At 41.1% G+C, this 9,380-nt stretch overlaps 1 protein-coding gene across 1 annotated transcript in view; it reads left to right on the top strand.

The window, feature by feature from the left end:
• Positions 1–9,380, top strand: part of LOC122558714 (cadherin-8-like) — a 309,702-nt gene that overhangs the window by 207,900 nt on the left and 92,422 nt on the right. The gene's annotated exons all lie outside the window — the stretch shown is intronic.

Consider the following 9,380-nt stretch of genomic DNA (forward strand, 5'->3'; position numbering starts at 1 on the left):
ATCCCTAAGATATTGTCCTGGGTGCTAACATCAACAGCTACTTCATCACAGAACTTCCCTCAAAAATGAGAAGGAAGTAAATGAACAAAATGTTTGTTTTAGTTGGCAGCTCTTCAAAAAATAGCACACGAAACAAGACTGGGACAACACCAAGCTTAAGCTGACAAATGACAAGTCACATTTGTGTCATTCAAATCTACTCTCTTGTCCAAAAGAGAGAACCCAAACACTGATATCCAGCAACCAAATCCTCAACCATCACCATTCTGGAGTTACCACTGATCAAGCTAAGTTGGACTAGCCACATAAATACTGCGACTATAAGAGCAGGTTGGATATTCTGTGGTGAGTAGCTCATCACCTGCGTCCCCAGTGCTGGACCAACATTTATAAGGCAGCAGCCAGTAATGTGATTGATTACACTCCATTTACATGAATTAGTAGAGATCCAGTCAGAAACTTATAACCATCTGGGACAAAGTAGCCAGTTCATGGGTGCTGGGGGAAAAAAAGAAAAAAAAAGAGACAGAGAAATAAAAGAGAAAAAAAAACAGGAGTGTCAAAAAAAACAAAGTAGCCAGTTGGATTGTCTCTCATTTGATTACCTTAAACCTCTATTCCCTATTCCACAGGCTCAAGGTGGCAGTGGAGTACATCATTTACAAGCTACAACACTCACCAAGAGAAACCTTCTAAACCTCAATTATCCAAAAGACCATGGGCCATCAGATGCATGAGAACATCACTGCCTTCCATCCCCTGCCTGTCACATACTATCTGAACTCATAAATTTGTCGCCATTCCTTCATTTCTATCAAAATCCAGCAACTTCCTCCCTAATAGCATTGTGAATGTACCTATGTCACATGGTCAGCACTAGTACAAGAAGGTGGCTCACTACTGCCACCATCAACATGTTCTGTGATGAGGTGATGCAGTTCACTCTGAACATCTGAGTTGCTGTGGTTACATACACGTTTGATGCATATTGCAGTCTTGAGCTATTGGTAGTGATGGCAAAGACTCCACTCACTTTCCATCATCTGTTGGCCAAGAATATCTTCCATTCATAGCTTTGACTATTGTGAGAAAGACCAGAATGTGGAGACACAGTTTAAAAGGAAGGGATTATCCATTTGTGATAGAGATAAGGAGAATGTCCTTTCCTCGGTAAATATTGTGAATCTTTGGAATTCTCTTCCCAGACTGCAGTACTGGCAGGGTTGTAACATATTTTTACAGGAGGGGGTAGATAAAAGAATGATTAATAAGGTCCTCAAAGACATTCAAAGGAATGCAAGAATGTGTAGTTCCCAATCAGATGCGCCCAATTCTTATTGAAAGGGGGAAACATAGCCTACATGTTCAAAAGGTTTGCTTGATGTCAACCATTACAAGCATATCTTCCATGGACATTAAGTCTTGGATTGATGCTAGAGCTTCTGCTTCAGGGGGGACACTATCTATTGTATTATAAGCCTCCTACAAGGGTAATTAGCAATGGGTAAATAAACAATGGCCTTGTCAACAATACTAACATTCCATGAAATAGTGAAAAATGATATTTCCAACAAGCATCACTGGGCAGTCTTCAGGAGCAAAACCTTTGCTGATTTCTTTTCTCTTGCCTCAGTAATGGACATCAAGATAGAGTCCTAAACCTAAGGTGACTTAGTTGAGATTCCCTAGCTGGGAATGGGTCTTTGCAGCATGATGGCTCAGTGGTTAGCACTGCTGCCTCACAGTGCCAGGGACCCAGGTTCAATCCCTGTCTTGGGTGACTATCTGTGTGGAGTTTGCATGTTCTCCCTATGTGGAGTCTGCTTGGGTTTCCTCCACGTGCTCTGGTTTCTTCCCACTATCCAAAGATGCATGGGTTAGGTGAATTGGCCATGCTAAATTGTTCAATGTGTTCAGGGATATCTAGGTCAGGTGCATTAGTCAAGGGAAATGTAGAGTAATAGGGGAGAGGAATGGATCTGGGTGGGATACTCTTTGGAGGGTTGGTGTGGGCTTGTTGGGCCAAATGGTCTGTTTCCACACTGTAGGGATTCTATGATTTGCTGCTGTATCTAGAATCAATCAGTAAATTCAGGAAGACATTTGTGATAATTGTGCCCCCAATGTTTAAAGAGGGAAGGAAATTATTTACACAAGCAGCAATTATTAGCTAGTCATGTAGAGACATGCAGCAGGTAATTCCTTTATCCTAAAATAAATACAATTTGTTCAGATAAATAGTCAGGAACATTCACAGACCACATCATTGCTGATTTAAAAAATGATTGATTGGAGCGATCCAATGACTCTTTGTTTTGGAACTGTGTTTGAACATAGAGTTCAAGCTGTCAAGCTAAAACTTATACATCAGTTGAAATAGCATTGCATTCTCCAATCAGTAGAATTTAAATCTAAATTTTGCATTTACTCTCGTAAATTCTACGATGTGCTATTTCTTCAATGGTTGGTGACGTATTCTGGTACTGGATTAGAGTGGTGCTGGAAAAGCACAGCAGTTCATGCAGCATCCGCGGAGCAGGAAAATCGATGTTTCGGGCAAAAGCCTTTCATCAGGAATATTCGGGCTTTTGCCCGAAACGTCGATTTTCCTGCTCCTCGGATGCTGCATGAACTGCTGTGCTTTTCCAGCACCACTCTAATCCGGAATCTGGTTTCCAGCATCTGCAGTCATTGTTTTTATCGACATATTCTGGTAGCCTGACACTTGCTGAAATAATCCATATAATGTGGTGCTGGAAAAGTACAGCAGATTAGGCAGCATCCTGGTGAAGGGGTCATGCCCGAAATGTCGATTCTCCTGCTCCTGGGACACTGCCTGAGCTGCTGCGCTCTTCCAGCGCCACACTTTTTGATGCTGACTCCCTCAGCATCTATAGTCATCATTTTCTCTCACCGAACTGAGATATAGCCAATCCACGGATGTGACAAAAAAAAAAGAAATATGGTTGCATGTTTGTGAGTAAACTTTGGGAGAATAAACTTTGATGAGTGATCTTAAGCAACACCCTGTTGATGTTTTCTAAAGATTGGTGGTCTCTTTCTTTTATTGACTCCATGTCCAGACCCTTTCAAAGGATATTAGAAATACGCATTATCTTATGAATCAAGAGTGCAGGTAGGTCATGTTCCACCTTTCCATAAGAGTTGGGCTCAACTGTACATCCTTGCAGACCCTTGAATATCTTTGAGGACCTTATTCGTCAATAATCTATCTACCCCTCCCTTAAAAAACATATAACAACCCTGCCTGTACTGCAGTCTGAGGAGAGAATTCCAAAGATCCACAACTTTTCCAGAGTAAAAGAAATTCTCTTCACTCTGTCAGAAATGGATAATCCCTTGTTCCTAAACTCCATATTCTCGTCTTTCCGACAGGGGAAATGTCTTTTCTGCATTGCCCATGTCAAGTTCTCTAAGAATCTCATTAGATTTGGGGAAGGTTCTTTTAGCTTGGAAAATAGCAAATGTCAATCATTTATTCCAAAAGGGATGGTGATAGAAGGCAAATCACAGGCCAGATAGTTTAACATCTGTCACAGGGAAAATGTCAGAAGCTATTTTAAAGATGTTGTAACAGGGCACTTGGATAAGTTCAAGATAAAGAAGCAGAGCAAACATGGTTTAGTCAAAGGAAGATAATGTTTAACTAATTTGTTAGCATTCTTTGAAGAAGTAACATATGAAGTCATGGTGTTGACAGTAACATGTTAGCATGGATAGACAATTTCCTGGCTAACAGGAAGCAGAATAAATGGGTCTTTTCCAGGCTGGCAGTATATCACAACTGGTGTGCCGCAAGGGTCAGTGCAGCGGCCTCAACTCAATGCAATTTACAGAAATGATTTGGATGAGGGGACCATAGATATGAAAGCCATGTTGAGACAAAGATAGCTGAGAAAGTGCATTGTATAGAGGACATAAGGTTCCGACAAAGGAATATCTATAGCTAAAATGAGTCAGTAAAGATTGGTAAATGGAATATAATGTGGGAAAGCATGAAATTGGTCACTTTTAGATTACATTACAATGTGGAAACAGGCTCTTCGGCCCAACAAGTCCACACCGTCCCGCCGAAGCGCAACCCACCCATATCCCTACATTTACCCCTTACCTAGCACTACGGGCAATTTAGCATGGCCAATTCACCTACCTGCCCATCTTTGGACTGTGGGAGGAAACCGGAGCACCCGGAGGAAACCCACGCAGACATGGGGAGAATGTGCAAACTCCACACAGTCGGTCACCTGAGGCGGGAATTGAACCCGGGTCTCTGGCGCTGTGAGGCAGCAGTGCTAACCACTGTACCACCGTGCCGCACACTTTGACAGACAATAAAAAAAGGCATATGATCTGAATGGTGAAAGAGTTTTGAGGTGCAGAGGGATCTGGGTGTCCTAATGCACAAAGGACAAAAGGCTAGTCTGCATGTACATCAAGTAATGAAGAAAGCGCATAGATTCTTATGTTTATTGTGAGGGAAATTGAATGCAAGACTAGGGAGGTTATGGTTCAGTTACATAGGGGCATTGCTGAGACCACATCTGGAGTGCTCTCTGCTGTACTGGTTACTGTACTTATGGAAGGACATTAATGTGTTGGAAACAGTTCATGGAAGGTTTACTAGACTAATATCTGGAATGAGTGGATTGCCTAATGAGGAAACACTGGACAGGCTAAGTCTGTGTCCTCTGGTGTGACTTAATTTAAAACACATGAGATCTCAAAGGGACTTGACTGAGTGGATGTGGAAAGGATGTCTCCTCTTGTGGATGAATTTAGAGCTAGGGGTCAATCAATAAAAATAAGTGGTCATCAATTTAAAACAGACACAAAGAGTTTTTTTTTAACTCTTTGGCTTCTTCAGCATTCCCTTCCTCAAAACATAGTGGAGGCAGATTCTTTAAACATTTTTAAGGCAGAGATAGATTTCTTTTTGATTACCAAGGGGATGAAAGATTATCAGGAATGTGCAGAAATGTAGAATTGAGGTTAAAATCAGATCAGCCATGATCTTACTGAATTGTAGAGTAAACTCTAAGAGCTGAGAAACTGACTCTTGTTCCTTGTTCTGTGTTCTTCTAAGTCTCAATAAGCTCACCTATTGTCCTTCTAACCTCCAATGGATACAGACCCATCTAGTTCGACCCTCTGTCATCGCATAATACTCTCAATCCAGGAATGAGTCAAGCGAACATTCTCTGAGCTGCTTTTAACAGAATTATATCGTTTTTTTTCAAATAGAGACCAAAACTGTATACAAAGGTAGTCTCACCAAAGCTGTGTTGCTGAAAATGTGAGGCTTGCTGTCAAAGGTTTTTGAACTTGCACTCATCAGGACATGTGCAAGAATGCCAAATTTCAAAGGAAGGAGGAACAAATTACATTACATGGGAAAAGGGTGCTGATTTGTTGGGAAATGAGCTGTGGTGAGTCAAGGCATTGCTTTGGCAAATGAACAAGGATCTGTAGTCCCACATGGTTCTGCTTGATTCATAGGGATACATTGCCTGGACATGTTCTTTTTGCTGCAGAGGAAAGGGGCATAGGAATACATGTAACTTTTAGTAAGTGGACCTCTGCCATGTTATGAGTCAAATAATCTTAACATTATTTCCTTTAACACTGGTTCTTGGCTAGTAATAATATCTCTAAGTGTCACATTTACACTTGCACCCCTGGTTCACACAATTATCAAACTGGTTATATTTTACTCCAGGATACAGATTTAATGTTTCTACTATTTCTGTATTCCAATTATAATTATTTTCTTTCTCTGCCTATAAGAGGATCTAAGATTACTTTTGCTAGTCTCTTCCTTTTCATACACCTGTCGAAACTTTTACAATTATTTTATGTCCCTTGCTAATTTGCTCTCATATTCCATTTTCTTTTTCTTTATCATTCTTTTCTCTCTTGTTGAATTTTAAAATCCTCCCAACGTGGGTTAATAACTGCTAATTCAATCCTAAGGTCATGATCTGGAATGATGAACAAATCCTGGTATTACTACAATGGAATTGAGGTGAAACCTTGGCCTAATGTTTGATCTGTGTTTCACTGAGCTGTTCCTTCTGCTTTCTGGGCAGGATTCCATTGTTGCTTAATTAAATATTTTAGAGCCTCAAATATGCTTTGGTGACCTTGCACTCTTTCAATGCAGTATTTTCTTGGAATAACACACAATTGCCATAATGCTGCACACAGCTAATCTTGACGTTACAATAAAATGTGCTCCCCAGCTACTGTAGCCGAAAGGTTTTCAATACATAACAAAATCTGATTGCCACGAAATATGAACATCCTTTTGTTTTATTTCTATGTTTTCCCTTATAGTATTAGTGTATTTTTGTGGGCGCCACTAGTATCAGGACGCTGTAACAAAGGGAAGTTCAAGAAACTGACCTTTGTGAAGTTGACATTTATTCCATAGATTCCTACAAAACGTGCTGCCCTATGTCAAACTCCTCTGCTTTTTTCACGTACATCTTCTACTTTCCACACCTCTGTTGTCCTTTCCCTGTCTTTTCTCCCGTCACAACTTTTCCACTTTTTCTCACATCTTCTTTTCTCTGATGTGGAGGAGCCAGTGGTTGGACTGGGGTGGACAAAGTTAAAAATCACAAAACACCAGGTTATAGTCCAGGAGGTTTATTTGGAAGCACTAGCTTTCAGAGCGCCGCTCCTTCATCAGATGGTTGGCTGATGAAGCACCAGATGAAGGAATGACGCTCCAAAAGCTAATGTTCTACATAAACATATCGGACTATAACCTGGTGTTGTGTGATTTTTAACTTCTTTTCTCTCCTTTCTTTCTTCTCATGCTGTCATCCTCTTTTCACTACCTACTCTCTAATTCTCTCATCTTCATCTCTCCCTTTTTACTCTCCTTTATTCCTGTTATCTTGCTTACTTCTCTGTTTCTCTTCACCTCTCCCCTTTCTGCTCACATCTCCCCCCGCTCCCTCTCCTGCCTTTCTCTCTTCTTCTCACTTCACTTCTTGCCCACTTTCTGCTCTAATCTTCTCTCGACTTAATTCTACAAGTATCTCTTTCTTTCCTCTCCTGTCTCATTCAAAAAGACAATTCGACAAGTCAAAGAATAAAACCAATGGTGAAGGAGCAAGGTCATGGGACCAATTGGGTAGCTGTAACAAAGAACTGGCACAGGGGTTTTGGACTGCATGGTTGTCCTCAGTGTTGTATGACTCCATGAATATGATCATAGGAACATGGATCTCAGCAGCAGGAAGAAGCCATTTGGTCCTCTGAGCCTATCCCACCACTTAATAAGATAATAGTTGATCGGGTTACGGTTGAGGCTCCACTTTCCTGTCTGTTCCCGACAATCCTTGACTCCCTGATCGATCGAAACTCCATCCAACTAAGCCATGAATAAATTTAAAGACCCACCTTCCATTACCCTCACAGGAAAGGAATATTATACCATAATGACCCCCTGAAAGAAAATAAATCTCCTCATTTCTGTCTTAAAAGGGAAATCTCTTATTTTTAAATTATGTTCTCTCATATTAGTTTCCCACAAAGAGGAGCCATCCTCCTCTGCTAGCGTTGTCTACTGTAGTGTTCACTATATCATTAACCCTGTGTGTGTCTCTCTGAGGCTGCAAACCCAAAGAATATTTCACTTTTGATTCACAAATAGACAATGGTTATTTCATAAAGATTGTGCAGGGCTGTTGATTTTATGCTTGCACTGAACTTTCGTCAGTAGACTCTTAATTCCTGATATTTGTTAAATTCAAATTCCACCACTTGCTGTGGTCATGAATCTGAACTCAAGTCCCCAGGATATCAGTTGGATCTCTGGATTAACAGCCCAGCATAATACCATTAGACCAGCACGTCCCTTGCCAGTCTTGAATATACTTAACAACCCAGCATTGACAGCCTTCTGCAGTAAAGAATTCCAAAGATTAACTGACATCTGAGATTTAAAAAAATCCATCTCATTTCTGTCTTAAATGGATAACCCTTTACTCTGTCATTATATCCTCTGGTTCGAGAATATCCCACAAGGGGACACAACCTCTCGGCATCTTCTAAACTCCAGTGAGTGCAGGTCTAACCTATTCAGCTTCCACCCATAAGAAAATCTTTCTCTAAGTGAAATCAGCCGAGTGAAACCTCTGTGGATTGCCTCCAAAGCCAATACATCCTTCGATTATTTCCTCAGATAAGGGGTCCAAAACTTGCCATAAAACTCCAAGTTTAGTTTAACTGCTTCCTTGTATAGTTTTAACAGCAATTCCCTACCTTCATGCTCCATTCCCCTTGAAATTAATGCCAAGATTTCATTTGCCTTCTCTATTACCAGCAGGCCTGGATATGAGTTTCCTGTAATTTATACACTGGGACTCCCAAGTTCTGAGGATCTGTAGCTCTCTGAAGTCCTCCTGTAATATTCAACTTGGCCTATTCTTCCCAGCAAACTACAAAATCGCACACTTTTCCGCATTATGTTATATCTGCCAAGTTTCTGTCCACTCACATAACCTGTCTTTACCCCTTTGTTGACTCTTTGTATGACCCTAACCATTTCTGTGTTATCTGCAAACTTCGCTACAGTACGTTCACCTCCCTCATCCAACTCATAAATAGATGTTGGAAATAATAGTGGCCCCAGCACTAAATCATTCAGCATTCCACAAGCTATAAGTTGCCTTCCTAAAAACACCCTTATCGCAACTTTGTGTTCTAATCATTAGCCAATCTACTGTCCGTTTGAATAAAAGACTTCCAACATGTTAGCCTCTTAAGTAGCATAGTGCAGTAACTTATCAAATGCCTTTTGAACATTCAGATATACCGTGATATTCTGTCTTTGATCTTGAGAGTTATTTCACTGGGGGAAGTAACAGTGTAATCAAATGTTGTATGTCACTCTTGTTTAGATACCTACAGTGTGGAAATAGGCCGTTCGGCCCAACAAGTCCACACCGACCCTCCGAAGAGAAACCCACCCCCTTTATTTACCCCTGACTAATCCACCTAACATTATGGGCAATTTAGCATGGCCAATTCACCTAATCTGCACATCTTTGAACTGTGGGAGGAAACCGGAGCACCCGGAGGAAACCCACACAGATATGGGGAGAATGTACAAACTCCACACAGACAGTTGCCTGAGGCGGGAATTAAATCCAGGTTCCTGGTGCTGTGAGGCAATAGTACTAACGACTGAGCCACTGTGCCACCCACTCTGTTTGGGAGTTTTCATTAAAAAAAAATTGGTCATGATTTATAGAGTCATAGAGATGTACAGCATGGAAACAAACCCTTCGGTCCAACCCGTCCATGCCGACCAGATATCCCAACCCAATCTAGTCCCTCCTGCCAGC

This window comes from Chiloscyllium plagiosum, chromosome 17 (assembly GCF_004010195.1).
Source record: "Chiloscyllium plagiosum isolate BGI_BamShark_2017 chromosome 17, ASM401019v2, whole genome shotgun sequence".
NCBI lineage: Eukaryota > Metazoa > Chordata > Chondrichthyes > Orectolobiformes > Hemiscylliidae > Chiloscyllium > Chiloscyllium plagiosum.